General features: G+C 41.2%; 1 protein-coding gene across 5 annotated transcripts in view; it reads right to left on the bottom strand.

The window, feature by feature from the left end:
• The window catches only part of trim2a (tripartite motif containing 2a), a 30,007-nt gene extending 13,513 nt beyond the window's left edge, over positions 1-16,494 (bottom strand). For 2 of the 5 annotated variants that reach the window (XM_083973596.1, XM_083973600.1), the window contains exon 1: positions 5,234-5,504. The gene's annotated coding sequence lies outside the window, so the exon portion shown is untranslated. Of the gene's footprint in view, positions 1-871; positions 990-5,233; positions 5,505-8,487; positions 8,668-16,322 lie in introns of those variants that run through there. The other 3 variants (XM_083973599.1, XM_083973597.1, XM_083973598.1) reach the window with 3 other exon arrangements.
• Between the last annotated feature and the right edge of the window lie 10,898 nt (positions 16,495-27,392).

The raw sequence follows: 27,392 nt of genomic DNA, 5'->3' as shown, positions 1-27,392 counted from the left end.
ATGCTCTCTTTCTCATCCTCTCTCGTCTATTTTCATTTCATCTCTCGCTCCCTCTCTCTCTTTCTCTTATCCTCCTCTTGCTTCCCCCTCTCTCAAGGCAGATATGACAGCCTGCAGCTACAAAGTGGTGATCCAGAGTGGGGGGGGGGGGCTAGAAATGGAGACAGCGGAGGTTAAATTGCTGTTATGATGAAGCCGTCATGCTGTCAAGTGGGTTGCTCCTAAAATTTTCCCAACATGCCACATGGCTCGTGTGTAATTTGTTTGCTGTCAGCTGCCAAATATAGAAGTGATGCTGAAGCAGAAGCAGCAGTGGAACTGATCTGAAGTGGATGAAACCGACTGAAATATGACCTAAACAAAACATAAACAAAGCATCTTAGAGGCCTCATCTTAAAGGTAAAGGTAAAGGTAAACACAGACACAGATCTCAGATCCTTCTGCTGTGATGATAACAACTTCCCATGTCGACAGAGCCAGACGAAACAGATAAACAGAGTCTGGACTGCAGCTCAGACTGAAAAACTAAAATGTCCTAAATCCATCTGCAGACGGCCACAACAGGACAAACAGAAGCAGCCCCTGTGCTGACAGTGCACAAGGTCGGTCGCGGCAGCCACACATCGCTCCACTCTTACATAATCAGATCTGCACCAGCTAAGCGGAATAATTCCTGCTGGATGGAGCTGTCATCTCACACACAGCGGAGTGTAAACATGAGAGGAATACTTTGTGCTAACTCATAGGATATTTTAATCTTATGCATGTTATGTAGTGACTCCATGAGATGATGCAAACACATCAAAAGGGGAAACAGCTTTTCCAAAAGAGCTTAGTATACAGCACAACATGAATGAACAGGATGACTTACAGTGCTGCATCTATGGACCAATCAACAGGCGTCATCCAGTCCCAAACGCAGGAACCACAAACACCAAAAAACACCCCAGAATCCCTCTTAAACCCGCCTCCCGGTCATGTCAGCTCTGACAAGACATGATGTTTTTTCCCCACTCCAGGTTGCAGCCATGAGCCAAAACAGGAGACGGCAGGGATGCGTGTGAGCGACACAGCAGCCTCCGTGTGTTTATGGGTGTGCACACAAGTCGAGGAGGAGCTAGAGCTTAGACAGATTGTGTTTCAGTTTTTACATCATCTCTACCCCTCCCTCCCTCTCTCTCTCTCTTTTCCCTTTCCCAACTTGCTCTCCTCCTCCTCCTCCTCCTCCTCCTCCCATCCCTTGCATTCTTCGCTCAGTCTGTGTCATCCATTCATCCTCCCTCCTCCTACCCCTAAATGCTGGCTCACTGCAGTGCAGGGAGCGTGTGCAGCATCAGGAGTAATGCGAGCGAGTATTGGCTGACGGCCGGTGATCTAACGCAGCGGCCAATAGAGCTGGAGGCAGAGGGATCTCTCCCCGGGTGCATGTGTGTGTGTGTGTGTGTGCAGGTGTGTGCAGCTGCTGAGTCACTGCACAGGAGCCGGGGAAGAAAAGGACGGAGGATGAAAGAGAATCAGGAATCAAAGCAATGAGGGAATTAAAGTATTATATATAGAAAAAACAACAGAGAAAGAGCTTTAAAGCTGCTGAAGCCAGAGACACTGCTGTATATGAAAGCACACATTCCTTCATATGCTGTAACATCACACACATGGTTGCACAGGAGGTCAAGTTGGTCATTTCTTTAGGATAAAGTATGTTGCTACTCCTTCATTGTCTCTTGACCTGAAAAAGTCGAAGGCCACCTGTGGGATTGCACAGACTGGGATCTTGGTGTCTGGCCGCGTCGCTGCTGCCTCTGTGATGATCTCAGCTCTAGAAATCTGTGCAAGTCTGGATCATCCAAAACATGAAACGCAGCGTTATGCTTCAGACTAAAAGTAAAACACTGACCTCACCTCACAGTGCTGTACGCATAATACAGGATGTAAGTGGTGGAGTCGACACAGGGTGCACATTTTTAAAAAAGACTGTGTTGTTTGCATGATTCCCTGTAGCATCTTGAATATCAGTCCTGTCAGTTTCTTGTCTTTAGCCTGTTCCTTCACTTCACATCTCACATGTGTTCACTGCTCCAAACAGGTCTGATGTTGTTGGACAACCAGGTGATCAGCTGTATTATTTCTTTTACTTAATAGATTCATGGAAAACAACAGCAGGAAATTGGAAACAAGCATGTATGGGCCTGAAGCAGCTACTGTATAGCTACAGCATATGATAGCGGCTGCTACTGCGGATGTAACAGTGCTCCTTTGATCAGTGTGATGTTAAATGCTTCTAGCAACAGCGCAACTGAGCACTGGGAAGATAATGTCTATTGTTTCTCACTGGTTAAAGGCAAGACTCGAGAAAAACAACCTCAAACTGAAAACTGGTTTCATGATGATTTTAGGTTGAATGAATGATGAAAGAAAATGGAAATTCAACCTGAATATGAGGTTTAATTGTCTTGTAAGCATTAATTATTTTGTTTAGACTACATCCTTTATCTACCCCTGATGGGAAGAATACACATTACAATTATTCATTACATTACAATGGTGGAGTACACTGCAAAAACTCAAAATCTTACCAAGAATATTTGTCTTATTTCTAGTCAAAACGATCTCATTATACTTAAAATAAGACTCATCACATAAAAAGCAGCTTGTTTTTAGACACTTTTTAACTTCTTTCAAGCATATTTTCACTTGAAATAAGTAGAAAAATCTGATAGTCGGGCAAGTTTTTCTTTCTTACTACAAGCACAAAAAACTGGCTTTCACTGGCAGATTTTTCTACTTATTTTAAGTAAAAATTTGTTTGAAACAAGTGAAAAGATCTAAAAACAAGTTAAATTTTAGGTGACGAGTCTCATTTTTAATGAAAAGAGATCAGTTTTGACTAGAAACGAGACATTTTGAGAAGAAATAAGACAAATATTCTTGGAAAGGTTTTGAGTTTTTGCAGTGTAAACGTTGTTTTGTCAGATGAAACATGTATAGTTTGAAGAAATTGGTGCAATCAGGGTTGTGATTAGTCTGTTTGAGGACAGATTATATACGTGGGTTCCTCCCACAGTTATAATGTACTTGTATTCTACATTAGTGACGTGGTTAAGCCATGACATCTTATATAGAAACAGTGGCATCGAAGAGGAAGTTTAACCCCATTTGACCCCTAATCAATCATCATCTACTCTGACTGTCCTGTGCTGACCTTCAAATAACAGTGAAATATAAGAAGGAAATCCTGAATCCTTGCACTTTTGTCAGTCCATGAAAAAAAAAAAAAAATCACATCAATTGAACTTGACAGAGTTTCTTTCGCACACACTTCATGACGGCTGGCAGCTCCAAGGCTGTTCCAGTGATCTCATCTCAGCTTCTGCCAAACTCGGCGAGCTCTGAGTCAGTCAGACGAGTGGGACACAGAACAAAGAGGAGCCGAAGCGATTCTGGAGAGAAGAGAGGAGAGGAGCACACACCGGCCAAACTGTTGATTGTGTGGGTGTCGCATAGACATACAAACAAACGACACAAACAATTAATCTCCCAAAACGTCATCATCATCAGATTCGCCACCCTGAAGGACGAAGCTGCTGCTGCTGTTCCACATTTCACTGAATGTCAGCAAAACATTTTCAACACTTTCCCTTTCCTGGCTTGAACACACAACCACAACCAGGCTGGTTCCTACTAACAGATGTAAATGTAAAAGAAGGTCACATATCCTTTCTTTTCTTTAAGGCAAACAACAGATTTGGGAAGGAATACTGCATTTATGGCACTATTTTCTGTGCCGGATTAATAATGAATACGGATCATTACTAAGTTTTTACAACAGAACAGTTTTTAGGGACAAGTCAAAAATAAATTCCAGTGTTAAAGCAGAAGGAAGCGATCCGGTCGTTTTGGCTAACTTCTTGTCAGCCGATGGAGTTAGCAGTCCCCGCCCTCGTCCCTACGTCACCACATTCACGCGCATCCCTTGGCTGCACACACAGAGAGGACCGCCCCTTTATGCCGTTCTCTCTCCTCATTGGATAAAGGTTGTAGGATACAAGGAAAGTTTTCTCCTCGGCTTACAGCAGAGCAGAGTGACTGACAGACCCGTGTTTCAGACCAAACACTCTATGTAAGTGATTGCTGTCGGAAGATATAACTATTTAAGACTTATATTAACACAAATATTCCGCTCACTTCTGCTTTAATGTTGTTTTTTAATAAAATGTGGCACAGAGGCTTTGGCCACACAGATCATTTTTGTTTACCAGGATCAATTCATCATTGGTTTAAGTGTTTTCATTTCATTTTCTTTTTAACAATAAGAAAAATACACAATATGACGAGCCTTATACTCTGATGGCACTCTCGTAAACAAACGGCAATCATTGAAAGCAAACAATAACGCTGCACTGTGGCGCAACTAGTGATCAAAATCCCTGCAGGGTGCTTTTAATGAGTGGTTACAGAGGCTGCCTTCAATTTGGATAATGCAAACTTCACCTCCCTGCCGTCACCACGAGTCTCTACGATAAACAACACACACACGCACACACACACATACACACACGCACACACCTCTTCATTGCTTTGCTTTGTTTCTGTTTTGTTAAAAAGGCACAGTGTGCAATGTGAATGTCAACACCACAGGACTGGACCCCGACACTGACATGTGGGCTTTTCAAGTGCTAGTATCAGCGACACGATGCTGTCAAAAGGCCGTATCACTTTGTAAACACAGCAGAAGCCAAATTCTTTACTCTGGAAAACACAAACATGTTTTCCATCTGCAGGCTCCTTCTCTTCTCTTCAATTATTGATATTCTAAAAAATAATTAGAGGGCGGGGCTTCGGTGTCCGTCAGTTTCAAAGGAGCCGGTCTGATCGCTGCATCACCGGAGGGTCTAGTATGATGATGACTAATAGAAAGAAGAGACACCAACAGCTCAAAGGCACCAACACATAAACACACCCGAGAAGTAAACACATCCTTTAAACCTGCTCTGGTTGCTTCACACACTTCACACCCACATTATCTCCCATGATGCTTCCAGACACTTCAAAGGCTGCTGACCCACCTCCCCTCAGGGCTGTGATGGCAGGAAAAAACAAAACAAGGCTCACTGCTCTCAACACATCTTCCAATGCATACGATAAAAATCTGCTTTAAATGTAGTTGAATTTAATCTGCTGTGTGTTGAGGAACTAGGCCCTTCTGTAACTTTAAACCAGCTTGTTTCAAACTCACCAGTACGAACGGGAAACAGGTTTCCATGCAGCTCTCTTAAGTGTATTTTAGCTTTAGCTCTGGGTTTCCCTCTGCCGTCCATCCCGCTGCTCTTTCCAGAGCACTGACCTCAGCTGTTTTTTCCACCGTTTCCCCCCTCTGTGTGTTCCTAAACGCACCAGAACAAAATGCCGTGTCACCGTGCACAATGATGACACGGCTCAGTCACAATGACCACTTTTTCCACAACAACGTCAACAACAAACCAGGGGCGAAGACAAACAGGTGAGCATGTGTGTGTGCACAGAGAGCGGGTTCCTCTCACTTCAGCTGCAGGTTTATTGAACTGGTTTGATTCAAACGTTTTTGTTCGAGGCCAAGAGTCCAGTCACGTGCCGGTCGAACACACTGGTGACAGAGCAGAGCTACAGCACAGTTTACTGCCACTTGTTTCATTCACAGCCATTTTATTTTCCATTAGTGACTCTAACTCTAACGGTTTTAATTGCACTTGAACTAATATTATGTCACAGTGACCTTATCAGAGAAAATAATATTCTCATAAAACTTTGTGTCGAAATTTCTCAAGTTAGCTGCAGGCTTATATAACTCACACGAACACTTGACATTTTAGAAAATACACCTGTAGTGTTTGCTTCCTTGCTGAGAGTTAAATGACAGCATTAATATAGTAACGCTGTCATTAAAGTACCGGAGCTGCAGCCAGGAGGTCACAGCTCTACAGCTCAGCTTTGACACCAGAGGCGATCAGCTAAACTTTCCAAAGCTCAGAAATCCATTTATCAGCAGTGGAATCACACAAATCACCACGTTATATCTCATTTCAACACGAACTTTGACGTAAAAAGTATAATTTGTGTTTTTAGAGGTCTTTAGCCAGCCTTTAGCCTACACTAGGATAAGGATACACAGCTGAGTGATGATGGCTGGGTGTAAAACAACCTCCATGGATAAGGGATCACACAATACGGATTTAACAGCAGGTGTCATAAAGATAAATGTGGCAAATGAAATGAGAAATCTGTAATTTCAACTTTATTGTACTTTTAAAGGGGACATGTTATGGAAATATCACTTTTTGAAGGCTCTTGAACATATATTTTGGTGTTTGTCTTGCCTTCCGGCCCCCAAAATACGAGAATTGACACAAAAAAAAAATCTGTAATTTGCAGGAAAAGGGGCATAATATGTCTCCTTTAAAGGGTCAATGTTGGGTCATCGGTTTTTTGGAAAAGTTACAGATACGACCAGGCTAGCCCCCACCCATCCCAATTTGGCCATCTGACCATCTGACAAACCCCCTTGTACTGTAATGCACCATTAATCGCCTCTTGGCTCCGGCTTCCCTACTCAACCAGCCGACATTGGGAGCGTTATCCATGTCACTCTCACAAAAGCGAACATGTTGAGTGCTTTCTCTGATCGTATTTTACATGCTCTGGAAAAAGAAGCCTGTGCTATATACTCGGAGTGAATGAGGAAACCCCCCGTGTCGGTGCATCACCAGGCTGCCCACCATCCATCCTGGAGCCTGGAGATAAGACCAAGATTACTCCTTCAGTCACATCAGCCTAAAGAGGATCTGACAGTTTGAACCATTCATCCCATTCATCACGGCCTACATCCCCATAATGACGGTTACTGGTTAAAAAAAAAGAGGCACAAATGGCCGCCCACTTAGCTACCAGGCAACAGCCCGCACATGTTCATTATGTCTGAACCCTCCATAATCAGGGAAGGACCACACAGAACTGAACACTGTATTATTATCACTACAACTGCTGTTTATGTGTGAGGTGACAGTTGCAATTTGTTTGTTTGCAGCATTTATTGTATTTTAAATCCTGTCGGCACCTAAAGCAGATGGTCGGACCGTCAGGCTTATGCGTCCACATGGTGACCCTGGTAATCGCAAAACATTTCATCAGCACTGCTACTGCAAAAAAATAAATAAATAGCAGCGGCTTCAAGAGGCTGTGATGATGAAATAATAAAACCCGTCACCTTTACATGACCTTTAAAGTTTGTGTTCCAGTATTTTTTGTTTTCTATATTCGCTGCAGAGGGAGACACAAGCCTCACCCCTGAATTGTCTCATGTTAATCTAAAGCATCCACTGGGCCCAGGATGATGAGAGATTACAGCTGCAGAGCACGCCTTGAGCCCGAACATCCCTGTGTCCAGCTCCACATCCAACAACCCCCCAACACACACACATACACAACCCAAGCTTTGAAATGTCTAACCACCAGCGGCATCTGAGGAAAAGAAAAAAAAAGAAACACTGATCAAAGTGAAACAACATCAAGTATTTTCACCATAGGAGGTTTTGTTCAGGCAAATAACAAAAGTTCTGAACCGTTCCTGTTGAGAAGAGAAAAGGTTTGTCTGATAATGACGTGTTTCTGAGAAAAGAGGCAGTGCTCCGACTGAGTAAGGAAGCCCCTCGTCCTTGTGTCACTTGCCAACCATGTGCGGCATCTGGTGACAAAAGATAAGACAATGCTGCGTCTGAGTCTGTGTGCGTCTGTGCATGACTGTCTCTGACAACCACTGACGTCTAATCAAGGTCTACAGATGTGCCAACGTAAGGAAGGCCCCTGGAAAGTGTCCATGCTGCACATCTGTCAGCCAGAGTCCAGTGAAGCTGAAACCCTGTGGCTCAGTGTCCAGATGAAATGCAAGTCTTCAGTAAAACAGTAACAGCAGTAAACACTTGTAGTTTCTGATTTACTTGACCTTTAACCGCCTGCATAGTTAGTCAGATCAGCCTCATATCTAACCTGCAGATACCGCTGTATAGAGAGTTATAGTATATGTTTTAAAGCCAACTTCGTGCCATATGCATTTAACATCACATGAACAGTTCAGTGCACCTGCTGTTCTTCAGGACAGATGAACTGGAGCCAGCGAGCGTGACAAACAGGAAAAGGAAATGAGAGTCAAGTAAATATTTTTCTCCTACAGAGTCGGCAGTGAATGCACCTGCACAGGAGAAGCTCCTTATATTAAAGCCACAGTTTTCTGAGAACAAACACAACATGAAGAGCTGAGAACATGTGATTTTACAGCTGGAACCGGTACAACTAGTATCTCAGAGCCAGAAGCATCTTTTAATAATCACCTTTTCCCTGTTGCAAAGGCCAAACAGACTGAGGCACAAACAAAAAATCCTTTACAGAAGAGAATAACTCTACAGAGTCTCCCTTTGCCCATTTCCCATCTTTCCTTTAAATCCCAAGCATCACACTTACTTCAACTCCATGGCTGCTCTCCTCCTCCTGTCTTCTTCTCTTGGGGGGTGAAAACAACACTGCTCCCTGTCACCTAATCCTCCTCATCTCTCATATAAGTGTAGTGTGTGCAGTGGGCAGAGAGGGAAACGCATGCGAGAGGCCTGATCAGCGGCTGTTACAATAATCCAAACAGACCGACAGGGTGCCACTGGGCGAGCAGACACCAATGGGGGGGGGGAGGGCCCCACCGACCGCTGGTGTAGAGGGAAAGGACGGACCAATCAGAGGGTTTTCAGTGAGGCCAGAGAGGGGCCGGGCTTCAGGCTTGTGCTGCTCTTTAACCCCGGTGAGGGCGAGAGTCCCGGAGGAGAGACAGATAAGAAGTGACGGAGGACGGGCGAAGAGAAGAGAAAGTGAAACGGGCCAATAGAAGATATTTATTTCATGCAATTATGTTGCAAGTGCAGCTACTGTATCTGTACAAACGTCTTTAATGTTTTACCGAACACTTTTCCCAAGTGCACACATTCATTTCCATTTCCCAGAAATGAAGTCATGGTTAGATGAGGTCTTTTCTCTGGAACAAGCTGGAATCACATCTTTTTTTAAAGGAATAGTTCACCAAAAGATGAAATTCAGTCATAATTGACTCACTCATCATGCTGATGAATACTCTGGAGTAGTTTTTCATTCCTCAAAGTGCATCTGGAGACACGGGAGGCCGGTTCGTAGTCCAACGAAATCCTTATATGAGAGTCAATAGCGCCCGAGACAAAAAGTCCATAAAAGTACACAAAAAACATTTAATATTCCCACACTGCTTGTCCACTGCATGTGTCCTGAAGGGATATGGTCCAGAGTTTACTCGAAACAACGCCATTTAGGACATTTTTACAGCCTAAACAGTCCTGTATTGCGCTCTAACGTTCACGCAAGAGTGCGCCCCAGGCAAATACAGGACTGTTTAGGCCAGGGGTGTCAAAGTCTTTTTAGTTCAGGACACTTGGATCGCAGTGGACGAGCAGTATGGAGGAATATTATGAGGTTTTTGTGTAGTTTTATGGACTTTTTGTCTTGAGCGCTATTGACTCTCATATAAGGATTTCGTTGGACTGCGAACCCCCCTCCCAGGTCTTCAGATGCACTTTGAGGAATAAAAAAATACTCATCACTCATTCATCAGAATGAGGGTGAGTCCATAATGACTGAATTTCATTTTTAGTGAACTATTCCTTTAAGACATGATGAGGGCACTCAAGCAAAGTTAACAAGACCAAGATGATGCAACAAGATAGTTTACCCACAACGGATGAAATGCAGAGACTGAATCATGTTCTAATAAAGAGAGCTTTAGTTTTTCAAATTCTTGTTGAAAATTATGGATGTTATTGTTGTGGTAGTTCCTGTGTTTGTGTTCTGACACCAAACCAATGTTGAGAAAGTAGAGAAATAGCTTAAATTAGATCAGACCAGTTATCTCTATAATTTCCCTAACATGTACTATATTGTACAGATGTTCACGGTCCCCATAAGATGGATTCTACTGACTTCATTGATTCTCTGACTTTTCCTCTAGCGCCACCATGAGTTTGACAATGAACGATGTTGTGAAAGTTTATGTATAATAGTAACAACCCTGACATCTGTGCCATCATCTCGACTCAGTGTCTTTATATCTAAGTTCTGTGGCCTTCAGTTGTATCCTGGTAAAAACACCTTCCTGTCCTGACACTTGCTGTCAAGAGGGCAGCCTTCCCGTCATTGTTGCTTCATATTTAATATTTCCACCACGGCTGAAAAACATCGGCTGTTCCACAACAACTCAATCACTCAAACTGTCTCTTCAGGCCATACACACCCACACCCACTTCCCTACACACACACACACACACACACACACACACACACACACACACTACGCAACATGGATGTATATATGTCCCTGGAGAGTTCCCCCATCTCTTGAAAGCTTTAATCTTATTTGCAGACTGCAAACAATGTTTGTAGTAATTATCCAAATGCATCTGTTTCCCCCCCTGTACATCCACTCGTACTTAACTGGATTACTTAGAGCACAGAGAGTGGCTCTATATGGAGAATGGGACTCTTTTCATCTTTGCTTTATTTAATGTGACAACATCATTAGTGTAACCAAGTAAAGGAAAACCAGCTGAGGGTCCAGAGCTTGAATCGACTACAACTGTGCAATTTTGGATGTGAAACTATCAACTTAACAAATAAAAGCCCTGGGTGTGTGTGAGCACGTCACACACACACACAAACAGGTGGTAATAAGGAATCAACATAATATACCTGTAAGCTCAACGTGACACAGCTCATGACATTTCATGCTAAAGCTAACTAACCAGTTCCTGGGTGCACGTTGACTAACTAGCAGTTTGCCTTTGTGTGTCAGAGGATAATTAAAGGGAGTCCGATAATTAACTGTGGCAAACTGTGCAGAAAATGAGGCTGTGAACCCAGAAAGCAACAAACAACAACAGCAACAACAATCCCAGACAGTCGGGGCTACTTTAACCACGGCCGCCCGCTCTCTGCCCCTGGAGGAAAGACAACAAAGACAATCTGCTTGACCCAGATGCATAAGAAGAACAAAAAGCGGCCGAGCACAAAAACAATCTGAATCGCAGTGACATAAACTGTGTAGACCGACTGCTACGTCCTACCTGAGGTTTGTTTGTTTGTTCACTCTGCATTAGTCTCAAATGAAACCAGAGTGGAAACAAGACATTGGAAGTGACAGGACTCTGTTTATTATACATTTCCTGTTATTTACATAGAAAACTAAGTCATTTAGGCCACACCTGTGACAGGTGACTGGGTTGTCAGGCCATTTCTATTCTTGTGGGTGGGAGATGGTTCTTTTGTGTAATGCTGATATCCCCTGCTGGTTGGAGTCTGACATGCACTTAACATACTGACAGCGCTCAGGGAGGGGGATCCGAGAATGGATCCTTTATTTATTTGCTTCTTTTCCTGGTCCAACATGATTGGTCGGAGAAGACGAGACATGTATGATGTCATCTTGAACTCAGAGGGGCTGCGATTAATATTTTTTCACAGGTTTCGATGTTTTATCGAAACAAAAATGAATTTATTAGTCAAGAAAATAACCAACAGGTAGCTTGACAATGATAATAACTGGTTGCAGCCTTAGCGTTTAGTTTAGAACTTGATTATTCTGACCACTATTGCTTGGAGATGGAGGATCAAACACTTTTCCAACTGAGAAGATGTTGTGGTAATGTTATATCAGGGCCCTATTGTGTTTTCTTTTTGCAGGAAACTTTCTTTAAAAGATAGAGTCCCACAGGTTAAAGTTACAAGATTACAAATTCCTTCATTCTTCAGTCAGACAGGCCAGAGGCAACATGACGTAAAAACTTCTAAAACCTGCATGTGGTGCATATTACGTCGGCTAAAAGATACAAAACAAATCCCAGAAAATATCAGAGCAAAAATGAGTTAGAAGCCACATGACCTTGGCCTTTGTGCCAGAGTTTAAAGTGACAACAATTCAATCAATGACAATAATCAAAGCCATGAAAACATCATCACACAAACATCATTATTTGCAGCTAAAGCCTGAATCAAAGCATCTCATTCACAGAGTTCCCCGTCGTCCAATGGCATCCCTTCACACACACACACACACACACACACACACACTGAGACTCCTCTGAGCCGTTGCTGAGGTAAGAGTCACTAAGCTGGCGTGATGTCCAGTGTTAATCAGTCAGCTGCAACCAGACGGTTTGCTGGAGAAGCGGCAGAGCTCATTGATCCTGGGAGGTCACAGAGTCACAGTCAACCGCTCTGAGCCTCCAGGGCTTCAAGAGTCACTGGACCAGAAGAGCATTGATATCAACACAAATCGACTGTGGAAGGGGGAATAAAATGTCACTCAGTGTGTAAGCAAGTGCTGGTTGTCACAATATTAAAAAAACAATTTAAGTATTGGACATAAAGCGACATTAGAAAGTGATAAATAAATGTTTGGATGTGATTGGTTTCACTGTTTTAGTAGCCTATTTGTCATGATGGCTGAATATTACCATTAAACTTGACAAAAGTGCATTGCTGCTGTACAATGAATCTCATTATTGAGTCAGTATTGTTTGTACTCTCCTGCTCTAACTTTCCAACATACTTTACTTCTTTAGGGTGGATGATGTTTTTCTGCATTGACGCTTTGAATATTGGCATGATTAGCTAAATAATGTTTCACAAATTAAATATCTGGAGATAGATTGAAGTTATTTGATTTGTGATGGCCACAAATCAAATAAAGTTATTTCATTAAATGAAATTATTAGTTATTTGTTTTTTGTGTGTGCAATTGTTAAAAAACAAAATGAATTCAAAGGGACAGTCTTATAATAAATAAATCTTGGCTAAGACTGAATACACATGGGGATTGTCAATACTGTACCAGTACAGAGTCTGGCATGATGCCTCATTTTTGGCACTGATCAAATTTATATTTTGACACATTATTTGGGTAAATATTAACTTGTTTCTTCCCCCTAACAAACTCCTAAGAAGTTTAAGTTCTCAAATATCTAACTTGACTTAATAAAATATGGTCTTACGTTAGAAAAAAAAAAGATATCTGATTAACAAAGAAAAATATGATTATAAAAAAAAATAACTTCTGTCTGGAGATCATCTGTGGATCTGATTAGGTTTTGTTTTTGTTGACTGATTCAATTTTTTTGCATGGTTGTTTTTTTCCTGCAAAGCTGCAGGTTGCATAAGACTACACATTTATTGCAATAGTATGTAATGTTCAATCAACCAGCAGTGAGTCTGCACTTACTCCTGGGCAGAGCAGACTTGATGCATGGTGTGTAACGCACTGTGACATGCCAGCCAACAACGGTACATGATGGAGAGATTACGTGAACACTCAACTCCTTCAGAGCTCCCTCCCAGTCGACTCAGTTTGTGGTTTTCCTGATGAACTCGAGAAAACCCCCCGTACACAGTTGCAGTGCTACAGCTGCAGCACAGTCGTCAGTGCACTGCAGTGGTGGGAGAGTTATGCAGCGTTAATGCACCACCCTGGACTCTCAGATGGTTCCCACAATCACAGCTCCAATGAGAGCAGAGAAAAGAAGTTCGAGGAATAGTTTTCTTAGCTGCGAAGAGTTAGAGGAAAAGATTGATAGGCTAACTGCAGAGCGGAGCACCACGACTGGAAATGTAGGAAAATAAAGCCAGCCTGCTCTAAATTTAGTAACAAAATAATCTGTTATATCTTGTTTATTTTTGATCCTTCCACAAGTATAAATGTAGAAATTACACATTGTGGTTTTATATTTATATAATGTCACTATTTGTCAACCACCAGACACAGTGCATGCGTTATGTTGCTTGAAAACTTATCAATTAAGCAGATTAGTCACTGAAAAAGTAAAAACGTAAGTTCCTTCCTCCAAACATCACACTGCTTCTTTCATAGCCTATTCAAAGGTAGGGTTGGAAAAACCCTGGAAAATGGTTCTAGCAGGCCACATTTTGAAAATACACACGTCAAAAGTCCAAGCCTCTTTCCTCTTTTCTGCGTCGCAACTCCTTAAAGACTCTGATCATGCACGAGGAGCGGTATATGCAGATGAGGGTGAGAGCGGCAGAGACTGTAGCTTGATTGACATATCACAATTCAATTGACTTGAACGTGACGTTCAAGATGATTGGATGCTGTTTTTGCAGGATTGTCCATCCCACAGGTGACTGACTTTTTTCATTTATGTGAAAAAGCATTCAATTAATTGGTTGCAATCAGAGTGTGAAGAGGATTTCAAACAATTTAGTAAAAAATGGTCCAGAATAGGATCTCCAATAGATGTAAGAATAGAAAACATGACACTGTTTTCCTAGCATCAAGCAGTTAGATCAAACGACTCCTTCATACTGTACATTCACCACCTCAAATCACCTGGAGCTACTGGGCAAGCCAAGGCAGGTTTACTTACATGCAAAAAATCTACACAGATGTCATTCATTGAGCCTAAACCTATTAACCCCATAGAAACAAAATTTTAAGATAGATAGCCTAATATCATCAAAGTGCAAGATTAAAGATTAGATATGGCAGTGGAGAATAGAGCAGTTTGAGCTTCTTTTTAAAGACTGGGAGCAACACCTGCCCCATTTCTCAACATCCGCTCCACTCACTAAACATATTCTGGACCAGACTGCCCACTGAGCATGCAGAAACCAAACTGGTGTCGGGCCTGAGTAATTTAGCAAACAAGCCAACCACCAAATGTCAAAACAATGTTGTGTTGAAGCAATTTAATGTGGACTCGTGATTACAAAAATGCAAACAAGTATCTAAATTGGTGCAGCAGTGGCAGATGTATTGTCTTCTGTTGCCTTCTATTGTCAAAACTTGGTGCATAAATTACCCACAGTGCAACTTCACCACTGTAGATTTGGCTCAGCAGCTAATGTAGCTTCAAGCTGCAAGCCTAATGTAGAGGTTGAAGGAGTCTAGTCAGTTCACTTCTCTGTAACTTCACAACTCAAGGTTAATTTTTTTCATTTTCAAAGCCTCAGTTTAGTTTAATTTAGTTGAAAGACCAGAAACTGAAGGAAAATTTCACTTTACTACCTATAACAAACTTTGTCTTATACTTGTTTAACCTGCACAAGAAACAACAATTTGTGGTCTTCGGGGCAGTTACACACAAGTTTCCCCAGTTGTTTCCAGTCCTTATGCTAAGCTAAACTAAGCTCAGTTAAGCTGAGCTAAGTGGCCTCCAGCTCCAGCTCCATAGTTGATGCTCCCTGACATAGAAACTGACACTTTTTTTTTTTATCAGGTAGTGACAAAAACTGCGGAAACTAAGTTAATGTCATTAAAATAACTTCATCAAGGCATGTTTTTTCTTCTTAGAAATGTTTAACACAGATTCTGCAAATAGTACTGCCACGTCTGCCAATAATAGGCTACTGCCAATACAAATTTCTTTAGCTACTCAGTCACAAGTCAATAAAGACTTTCTTGTTATGTTGTCAACCTGAGTGCACGATAGACTTTTATATGTTTTGGATTTGTCTGGTGTTTTCACTCAATGAGTCGTTTTTTTATGCTCTCCAACACTTGAGATTCTAGCAGCAACATCATCTTGAGCACAGTTATGATGCCTCCACTTTGCAATTATTTCAAGTTAATGCAGAAATTACTTAATTAATCAGGCTATATATGACTACTAAAGGTCTGAATCTGTGCTGTGAAAAGCTCCAAAGAGCTTCAACTTCAACTTAATAATATCTACAGAAACAGCAGCAGCTCTAAATCCATCCATGATCTTTCTTTTCACACATGTTCACAATAACATGAAACCATCAGCCATGTGATCCAGTAGATCCTGTGCTTGGGGCTAAACTCAGCCTGTGCAGCAGCAGCAGCAGCAGAGGTTCATTCAAGTTTTTTTGAGAATCAAGACGCTGACACCAACAGGAGCCTGCATGCTGCAGATCTGTCTGGGGATCAGACCTGCTCTAAGTGGATTAGTCAAGTGGCGCACATTCATAAATTACCATAACCATAAGGACGCATAGGCTACAGTCAGAAAAACACAGCCCCCCCCCCCCCCTCCAGCACCGTCTGGACACTTGCACTTTAAAATGACTGGATGAGCTCGTGGTATAATTTTATAAAGAAATCAAATCTAATTCTGCATCTTACAGCAGCTTCTCTTCTCCGGGTTTAACGCGTTAACACAACTCTGTCATCAAATCAAGAGACACTGACACTGACATTCAATCCCAGTTGTGATGTTTCCCAGTGAAGGACATGCGGTGTGTTCCGTTTCACTCACCTAAAGGTTATCTTATCTGCCGCGGAGAAAACTACAGTGACGCAGGCGAGGATGTGGTGGTCAGGTGACAGGCGGTGATCCTCCTCGCTGACTTTTCCTCCACTGTTTCTACTGCCTCTGCCTCTCTGGACCCGGTGGTCTCTGCTCCTGCTCCTGCTCCTGCTCCTGCTCCTGCTCCACACTCCTGTCCGCCCACTCTGCACGAACACACCGCGGCTGTGAACCGGGCGCCGCTTCCTTCCACTCACACTCACTTCCACCTCACTTATTAAAGGGATCTGCCGACAATAAAAGGGACAGGCAACTGCAGCCGGGTGCAGCGCGAGCTACAGTAATCCAGTACGGGAAAAAATAAATAAATAAATGGGGAAAAAAAACTTCATCAATATTACATTGACGCGTAAAAATAGTCTTTGTATCCATGCATTATTTCTATTTTCTTCTACACTGGTTATGTAAGCAGTTTTGTGGTAGGTTTGAGAAAAATGTAATCATATTTTTACTCTATATTTTTACTGCCCCCTGTGGAAAAAGGACTGTTTTTTAGAATAAAATGTGTTCCTATACATAAAAAAAAAAAATAATAATAATCCATGAAGGAAATCTGAACAAACGCAAAATGTCATACATTTAAAAGCAAGAAATGTAATCAATGTGAGTCAGAGCTCTCCTAAAATGATATGTCAAGTAGTTATGGTTGAGGAAAGTTGGAGGAGGGTTACAGGCAAATTTCAAAGAGTTTCACAGTGAAACAAACTTTTTTTTATTTATTTATGATTTAATTATGTAACTAATCTTCCCAGAGATCCACCTGACCACCTAAAATGACTCTAAAGACACAGCACAGACGATCACTGGTAACTTAAAGCAGAAGTAAGCAATCCGGTCGTTTTGGCTAACTTTCTGTCAGCTGATGGAGTTAGCAGTCCCCGCCCTCGTTCCTACGTCACCACATTCACACGCACCCCTTGGCTGCACACACAGAGAGGACCGCCCCTTTATGCCGTTCTCTCTCCTCATTGGATAAAAGTTGTAGGATACAAGGAAAGTTTTCTCCTCGGCTTACAGCAGAGCAGAGTGACTGACAGACCCGTGTTTCAGACCAAACACTCTATATAAGTGATTGCTGTCGGAAGATATAACTATTTAAGACTTATATATTAACACAAACATTCCGCTTACTTCTGCTTTAACAAAGAACCTCAGAGAAACATCACATGTCAATGGAGCTGAAGTTTGTCAAAGAGCCACATTGACTCTCCACAAAGCAAATGGGAATATGTTTTATGCATTTCACATGCATCATGGCCTCTGGGCTCAAACAGCTCCTACCTGCTTGCCCAGATATTTCAAACTAAAAGGTCACCAAAAGATGCCGTGTTCTTACTTACAAGAACTAAAAAGAGACATCTCCAGACTCTCCATCCAGCTGCTGAAGCTCATGCAGAAGCAGGTTGATGCAGCAGGACGATGACTCCACATGGAAATAAATCTTCTAATGAGTCCAGACCTGAACCTAGAGGAGGAATGACCCCACCCACCACACCGACATCCTACGATTAAACCTGAGCTGGAGGTGTTTTATTGAAACTGATCCATGATTTCCCCTGAACACTGAGCAGGTTCAGATCTGCAGCTATAAGAGCTCATTTCAGGTTTTTGGAGCTAAAAGAGGTTCAACCAGTTATTAAACCTGAGGGATCAATTATTTTCCCCCTATAGCTACTACTGCAAATATTTTACTGTAAGTGTTCACCAAGGTTTTTACTGGTTTATTATGTCCGTCTATAGAAACTCTTTCTTGCCTCTGTAACCACATTTAAAAAGCTAACATATTATATAAGTATTTCTTATAAAGCACAAAAGAAGAAACTGTGTTTGTTAAGTTTTTCAGCAGCAGCAGCAGCCTCCTACTGGGAGCTCCTGATGGGACGTCCCAGCACCAGTTGGAACCGTGGTTTCCAGTTGGGCCCCTCCCTTCCCATGAGGGAGGCTGTTGCCCTGACGACGCTACATTATGCAGCAGCCCATGAAAGGCTCTTTTCAGATAAAAAAAAAAACAGAAAGAAAGAAAGAAAAGAACAGAACAGAGACAGAAACAGGTTATTTGCATTCCTTTTCCATTACTGATTTTGTGTGATAGAATAAAAAAAAGGCGGCGTGAGCTTCATTGTCTGGTGTGTGTGTGTGTCGGAGGAGGGGGAGGGGTCGAACTTGAGGCATCTGAAGGCCTCACAAACTATTTTAGAAAACTAATGGAGTGAGTGTGCATGTGTGTGTGTGTGTGTGTGTCACTGTGTGTGCCACAGTCAAAGGGCATCTGCTTAGCATGCAGTGCACAATCACAGACTTGGTGCAAAGATTTCTGTTTGTTTCAGCATCCATCCCCACCTCTGGTTCTTTAAAACAACCTCACACACAGGTACGGTGTGAAGTAAAGTATCCAGAGGCCACAACACAGTGTGCAAAAATACTGCTTTGTGTCTGCATTCAAAGTGTTACTTCAGCAAAAGTATTATCAGCAAAATGTCCTCAGTGTCCAAACGGCAGGAGTTCCTTACTCTGCAGAGAGGTTCTTCGGAGGGTTGTTATGATGCTATTTTACTGATGCAATAACATTTTACAAGACTTTCAATGTTGCAGCATTCAGGGTGGTGCCATTTAATCCTAAAATTGACAGTTAAAGCATCACATTTACAGGCTTTATGTTTTATAAATGTAAGATTTAATGTGCAAAGTGGAGCAGAACAACAAGCACAAGCTAAAGTTTACAGTTACAGTAAATATATACAAGTTACTCTGCACAACTGACTGAAACACAAACTTTATAGTCCATTCATGCAGAGTGAGGTGTAGATCAACAGCAGCTTTCTGCTTAAATTTTGAAAATTCATATGAATTTAATGAATGAATGAAAAAAACTCAACACTCATGATCAAACTTTGAATATCAAGTGGAATGAAATAATGTTTTTACACCAGATTTCAATCACAGTGTCAAAGTAGCTACTTGTAATCAGTCAATAAATCCTGCACCACCAAAGCATGCAGACTATAGAGTTTGATCAGCTGCCTGCACCTGCTGCCGCCATTAGTTCAGTAGAGCATGCTGGGATTAGTAGAAACCCCAGTGAATGGCTGCTGAATAATTGACCAACTTCTTTTGTCTCATTCACGCTGTTTTGGTTTTAAACATATGTTGAGGACCACACTGCAATGAAAGTTTGATGTGAAAATGCTAATTATGAGGCTGTTGTGCAGTGAAACAGTTGCTGGAGAGGACGCAACTGAGTGTACAGCATCGGAGGATACAGTAGAAAACAGCAGGTCCCACTGGTGTTTAGTGGACAGAGATTTACAGGGAAGTCAGATGAAATAAATCTGTGCTGCCTCTGAGCAGGAAGTGAGTTTGAGAGCAGGTCTCATCAAGCGATAGTATGTAGTATAGCGTCTGAATTATATATTTTAAACTTAAATAGGAGCCGTGAAAATGTATGGACTTAAAAATAACAATAATTTTAATATGGCAGGGCTGCAACCAGTGATTATTCTCTTTACTCTCATTACTCATTACTAATATTGATGCTTTTACACATAGACATACATTGATCTTTTCTGTCTGTAGTTTTCTATAATGTTATGATTTTAGTGTTTACACTGGTTTCTATCTATTCTTAATCTTTTTTGTGTTGTAGCTTTCTATCATTCTCATAGTGTTTTTTTTTTATTTCTCTTTATAGCTGTATCATTATTTTAGTGTTTTGATTATCGTAACTCTTCAATCTCTTAACCCTTATATCAACATATGATGTTATTGCTGTTTGTGTACACGAGTCTTTAAAACTAACCCATTTTTTTCCCTTAATGGCTTGTAAAGCACTTTGAATTACATTTTGGTGCCACTTTATTTAAATACAACTTGATCAATTGATTGATTAACTGGCATTTTAAACTTTTGTAAAGCCAGATAAGAAAAAAACAAAACATAACTTTTTTTTAATCTGTCACCATCTTTTCTATAGAAAACCCAGAGATATCACAGAAAAATGACAAATTGTCAAATTGTGCCCATTATATTTGTCTATTACTAATGATCAACTAATTGATTAATTGACTCCGCTGAGTGTTAGATACTTAAAGACAGATGTAAAGATTTCAGCACTGTGGAAGGAAGGAAGGAAGGAAGGAAGGAAGGAAGGAAGGAAGGAAGGAAGGAAGGAAGGAAGGAAGGAAGGAAGGAAGGAAGGAAAAGTTAATGCAAAATGTAAAATATGTTCCTCACCCCATGTCTGTGTCAGTGCTGTCACTTCACGTGTCGTTCAGGTGTTTGACTTTTCACCATGAGTTCCCATCATGTAGACCTGGAGACAGAGGTAACACGTCAGCACTCGACTGTCAGGCAAAAGATTTTCTCTCCTACTCTGACAAGACACATTTCATCTCAACATCTGTCTTGATCTGCATGGTTCAGTGTTGTGTTGACAGACACCTGCACTCAGGTAGTTGTATTTAGATAATCCCTGTGTCTGTAGTAGAGTGAGTGAGTTTGAAACCCGGAGCATGCTGTTGCCACATACAGTAGCTACATTAATGTGTGTGTACATGTGTTAAAGGTCAGAGTGATGCAGCTGACAGGACGCAGCAGTGACATCATGTCATTTAAAGTGACAGGGAGGAAGGTCACCACCAGGATGCTGCACAGACTGTCACCACGCGTTAAAAAGCGAAAAGTATCTTTGAACAACGTCCTCGTGTGAACTCAGGACTGCACGAGATCTTTGCTTTCTCTTTTTTCTTTTACAATTCAGTTTTTGGATGTAAAAGCTTGAAGTCAGAGAAAATCAGATACAAATATCCATGTGATCAGTGCTGGAGAGATTTGAAATAGGCCGCAAGATGGTGAAGCTTTTCATTTCTAACTTTTCAAATAAGCAAATAAAATGCAAACTGCTCATTTAAACAGACACTAAGTTGTGACTCACTCTTTCTAGGGATCATGTTGCAGAGACCTCCTTCCTGTGTGGAAGAGCTGTTTTATGTCGTTTTAATCCCACTTGTCTGCTTCATGACGTACACTGCAGGCAGGGAAAAACATTCTTGAGCTGCTCTTTCATCCACCAAAAATAACATAAAAATAAAATAAAAAACATACAGTGAAATGAAATCAAACCGGAACGCCTTTGCTCACCAGCTGTAGAGGAGAAGACCTGTCACTGCTGCTGCAGCAGAGGTAGAGTGAAAGTAAAAAAGATCCTCCTTCAGGTGTTAGTCTGAGCTGCAGGATAAGGAGGGATTGAGAGGAGCATAATCCCTCACACATGGCTACAGCAACTTTGATCTAGAGATCAACGTGCCAAGTCACGAGCCGCTTCACATCTGATGCCATACGGTCGGACCTGCAGCGCAGCACATATACTGCTCAGAGCCTCTGGGATGAGACTAAATACTGGACACACCAAACTGACTCATGACTCTCTGCCCTGCTAACCTGTCCTTATGTGAATGTGTCTGACCTATGACTCAACAACAATGAACATTTGATCACTCAGTTTAAATATAAAGATACCGGTATAAAGGTATTTATTATACATACTGTATTTATACATGACACAGAATAGAACTGATGTTTATTTTCTCTTTTCCAGGCCTCTTGTATTCGGTAAGTCTGGAAACATTAAATCCACTCCAGGAAAACTCCCAGAGGCCTTTACGGTATCCTGCGTCATTTACATCAACATGTGCATGAGCAGACTTGATGCCAAAGCCTGTGTATATGTCCTGAACTATTATGAGGATGTTGATATTTCTTCATATCTATATGTACTGTATCTATTTACAGGCTGAAATGTCAGAAATCACCACTGATGGATCATGCTGAGTTATAGATTTGTCAGTTTCCAGTGTTTCCAGTTACTTGAGCTGAACCTCACTGTGAATCGCACAGTGAGGTGAAACATGGATGGTGAAACATGTTTTTTGTTTTAGCCTTATTTAATCTTTATTTGTCTTTGATTATCTTTTTTATTGCAGAGAGAGGGAAGCAGTAAGTCTAGGATCACAGACTGATGTGCGGTTCTCTGCTGCACTCTAGTGGCTGAAATGCAGATGTGGGTGATGTTGTCATTTTAGCACATGTATCTTATTAAGACTGACTTCAGCTTGATATGAATGAAAGATCCCAAAAAACAGCATGTTAATGACATAATTTAATTTGATTTGTCGTTCTATTTTCTACATTACTTTTATTTTCTAAATGAGCTATTTGCACCACAAAGAATTTTCCATATAGTATATCTTATTCATGGTGTAATTAGAAATAATTAGAAAATAGTCAATATTCATGATTCACAGCAGCATCTGTTGTTGAGCAGCAAGAAACACGGACAGAAGGTTTTTAGTTTACACAGCAACATGTGATTTTATTTATTTCTTTGACGTCATCATCAGAAATATAAACAGAGTTGAGATCATGATTTGCAGCCCTGTGGTCTATTATAGTGATCAGAGATGATCGTTTGCTTGATGTAGTGATCAGTCTCAGCTTTTTTTTGTTTGTTTTGTTTTTCTTCCATCATTCAGATTGTAAAAGACCAAGCAGAGCAGCACAGCACCTATTTTCTTCCCCACAGGTGTAAAAACTACATCAGACACATCAACTTCCTCATCACTGAAAATAACATCAGAGTAAAAAAGACAAAACAAAACAAAAAAACACCTTAAATATTCCTTCATTCCTCTCCTGTGTACAAAAAGACGTCCTTATGGGGAAACTGATCTAAAAACAAGACATTGATTATTTGGAGAGAGAGAATTTGAGGGGATAGATAATTGACTTTTATAAAGATCATTTTTAAAAAGAGTCACTCTAAATATAAAGCGCCATGTGAGCAGGGTTGAGTGATTTGAAACAATACCAATTTGGCTCGACAAAAGTTTGCGGACGGCGCCTTTCTGTTTACAAGGCCAAAGAGTCAGTATTGGTTATCGCTGTTTGTACTGTTACTGCAGTAACCGTCCCCAAACAAGGACGCTGGGCTGAAAAGGCCGAGTTAAGTATTCAAATTCCTCAGCAGCAGCAGCAGCAGCAGCAGCTCTGACTGCTGCTGTAGGCTGGTGTGATTTCATGTAAAGGGCAGCCATTGTGATGCTCAGAGCTGTTAAAAAAAGACAGCGGGAGACGACACAAAGGAGGAGAGTCAGGACGGAGACAGGCAGAAGAGGACTGGGAGAAAATGAATCTGGTGAAAGACGAGCTGAGCACACATTTTTCCTGTGGATCTAAAGCTGTAAATGTATGTAAATATAATGTTTTGGTTTGTTTTTAAAGATTTATGAATTAGATAATGTATATAAGGGAGGTTTATTTCCAGCAATCAGTGGTTTTGACCAATGTTTACAGCAGGATGCATATTAAATGATGTCTAATAGGTTAATGGGTCAGTCTGAACTCACTGTGTTCAGCAACATCAAACTATTTCACAAGGTCAGGGACTTAACATATGATATTATAGGCTGAATGATAGTGGAAGCTGATGAGCTGTAGATCATTTATCATTTCCAAAATAAAGTCACTATTTTAGAGCCGGCATGATTAGTTGATTAACTAAATGCCAGCAAAATAATCAGTAAAAAAATATTTTGATATTATACTTAGGCTACAGTCATTTCAACCAAAACTTCCTGTGATTTTTTTTTTTTTTACTACTTTTCTGATCAGTGAAGTAGTGAATAATCTTTGGGCTTGGAGAACACATTAGATGACTTGTTAACAGCTCTACTTGTGTTTTGGGGGACATTTGGGGCCTTTTTCTTTATTTTCTGACATTTAAAAGAGGCTGTTTTAACTTTTCTCTGCTTCAGGACAGTTTCTTGTGTCCAAGGCAGGAGGTTACAATACGACCTCTAAGCAGTGCTGCTCCTTCAGGGCAGATTGGAGGCGGCTCCTTTCTCTGTCTTCGTCTTGTCTCAATTAGCTCATTTCCATGATAGATGGGGTCCAAACAAAAGATCCCAGTATTTGTCTATTCGTCGTCACTTTTCTTATTGTTTAAATGTTGAAGCCAAACACTGTTGGGTTGTTTGCTTATGATGCCAACACTGTCAGATAAATCTGATCAAAATGCACCCACAAGGTCCAAACAAAGTTGTTTAACTCTTCATAAACAATAATAAAATTTGTTTTTCTTGACTTCAGTTGTAGTTGCTGAGCTGCAGCCTTGCATGACTACACTTTGTCCTCTGTGAAAAAGGATCTAAATTTAGGCCACACACAGTGCGGTGCGTCACACTGGGCCTTTTGTGTCATCACTCCATCAACTTCATTTGCATTACAGGGAACAGGAAGACACCCACAGCGTGACAACACACGGCAGGTCAGGACTCTCGCTCGTCTGATGGAAGATAGCGATGCTCCGACCACTTTTAAAACGTCTGTGCTCTCACATACTTCACTCCTCTTCTTCTTCTTCCACCTTAATTTTTTTTAATGCTATGTAAACATATCGATAGTCAGAAAAATACTATGTCTTTACATTATTTACAAAGTGAATCACTGTTTCAGTGTGATGGAATGTAGGAAAGGTTTCTACTCTCCCCGCTCGGTCGAGGAGTTTCTACTGGTGATGGATCGGCTACATTAAGCTTTAAGGCAATGCACTGTAGTGAATGTTGTTGCCATCGAGGCAATGGCACAATGCAGGTTGAAAGGCAAGTGGTGTGAGATGGTCAACAGGGCTGGATTTAGCCCCGGTTTGTGCCTTTCTGTATCGGCATCACAGGCAAGTCGCAGAGCTAAGCCTCAGTTTTTTATGAAAAATAAACAAACCACTGATCTTTGAAAATCTCACAGCTGCTTTGAAGGGATTTTCTTTTTCACAAAAACCCTCACAGACTCGTCCAACCATCTGGATGAAAACATATTTTGTATCCGACACCTTGCAACAAAACGAAACCCTGTGCAAGTTCTGTCAGGGTTTTCCAGCTTCCTCCCACAGTCCAAAGACATGCACACTAACTGCTTGCAGATGTGAATGGCAGTGTGTGAGGTTGCTGGACTTGTGATAGACTGATGACCTGATGAATAGATGTAAAATCAATACTGACAAATGCAACTGACAAGAAAACTTGTGTTTCTTTGATACATTTTGTCACATTAAACAAATTAAAGGAATAGTTAATCAAACAATGAAATTCAGTCATTATTGACTCACCCTCATGCTGATGAATACGCTGGAGTAGTTTTTTTATTCCTCAAAGTGCATCTGGAGACCTGGGAGGGGGGTTCGTAGTACAACGAAATCCTTATATGAGAGTCAATAGCGCCCAACACAAAAACGTCCATAAAACTACACAAAAACCTTGTAATCTTCCTCCTTACTGCTCGTCTGCTGCAATCCAAGTGTCCTGAAGGGATATAGTCCAGAGTTTACTCGAAACGACGCCATTTAGGACATTTTTACAGCCTAAACAGTGCTGTATTGAATTTGCCTTATGTTCACGCGATGCATGCGATTCCGAGTAAACTCTGGACTATATCCCTTCAGGACATTTGGATCGCAGCGGACGAGCAGTGTAGAGGAATATTCCAAGGTTTTTGTGTAGTTTTATGGACCTTTTGTGTGTTGGGCGCTATTGACTCTCATACAAGGATTTCGTTGGACTACGGACCCCCCCTCCTGGGTCTCCAGATGCACTTTGAGGAATAAAAACTACTCCGGAGTATTCATCAGCATGAGGGTGAGTCAATAATGACTGAATTTCTTTCTTTTTTTGGTGAACTATTCCTTTAAGCACAGACAGCTGCCTTCTGTGGTGCAACGTAAAATGAATGGGTTGAATTATCATTACCGTTTTTCTATGCTGTGCTATAAAAACAGTGGAATAAGTTTTCAAAGTGAAAGATGGCAGCTGGACGTGAAATACTGACATGTGTCTGTGCTCAGTTTACAAATAAAAAGTGTAACCCATAATATATAATTATTTTACATTTCCATACAAAATAACATGTTTGGAGTATTTTTCTGCCAAGAAAATTGGCTAAAAATTACAGCCACAACTTGTGAAAGTGGTAAAAAGAGAATTTGTTGTGGCAGGAAGTGTTGTTCATCTAATTTCTTTCAGTTTTCCAAAGATCAGCAGGTGTTTGTTTATGTTTCAGACAAGACGACCGACTCTGTGACCTGAATGTCATGGTAACACACAAAGGAGATGCACAAACTGGTGCTAAGCTAAATGATGACCACTTGGAGCTATTGTTGCAGGCCTGGAGAGAACAAATCTGATCAGACTACATTCACAGTAGAAAAATGAGATCACATGACCGATGATATTTTCAGTGTTGTTTTCAGATGCATTCAATGCTTTTCTCTCAAAGCATTAGCGTTGATCGTGTGTTAGCCTACAGCGTATAGGAAACATTTCCTACGTGCACTTCTGCTCCATGACGTCATGGAGGAGTTCTACTACATTTACAAACTACCGACACATACATACACAAGGTACGAGAAGTACAACAGCTGCTACGCACAGTGAGCATATAATCTGTGACTTTATATATATATATATATATTGTAGTAATAGTAATATATCAGGGATTTGTAAAAAGTGACACTGCAGTTATTTTTAAACCCAAATGATCAGATTTCATCTACATCTTTGTCATGCAGAACCGAAGAATATATCCTACGTCGTCTGCTGGTACAAGGCCACTGCAATTTTTCTGAGGTATCAAGCAAAGGAACTTAAAAAAAACAGCAAAAAACTGAGCGGTACTCTACAGGAAACTGAAAATCACCATTAAGAGCAGCAAGTTAAGGTACAACAAGTCGTGTAACCCCTGAATCAAACAGACACTGAAACTCACAAAAGTTTCAAATTGTCAGAGCTAATTAGCAGCATTGTATAGTACAGTAGTGTTGGACGTCAACATCACCACAGACACGAGCACAGACTCTACAACGGACGGCTAAGCAGGCAACAAGGCTCCTGTGTAAAGACACCGATTTGCCATTTGTCAGTTTAGTTTATGCCCCCTCCCTCCCCGGAAAAAACTGAACAAACAATCAAACAAACA

This window comes from Trachurus trachurus (assembly GCF_905171665.1).
Source record: "Trachurus trachurus genome assembly, chromosome: 1".
NCBI lineage: Eukaryota > Metazoa > Chordata > Actinopteri > Carangiformes > Carangidae > Trachurus > Trachurus trachurus.
Note: the sequence above shows the minus strand (reverse complement) of the source record. Positions and strands in the feature narration are given on the sequence as shown.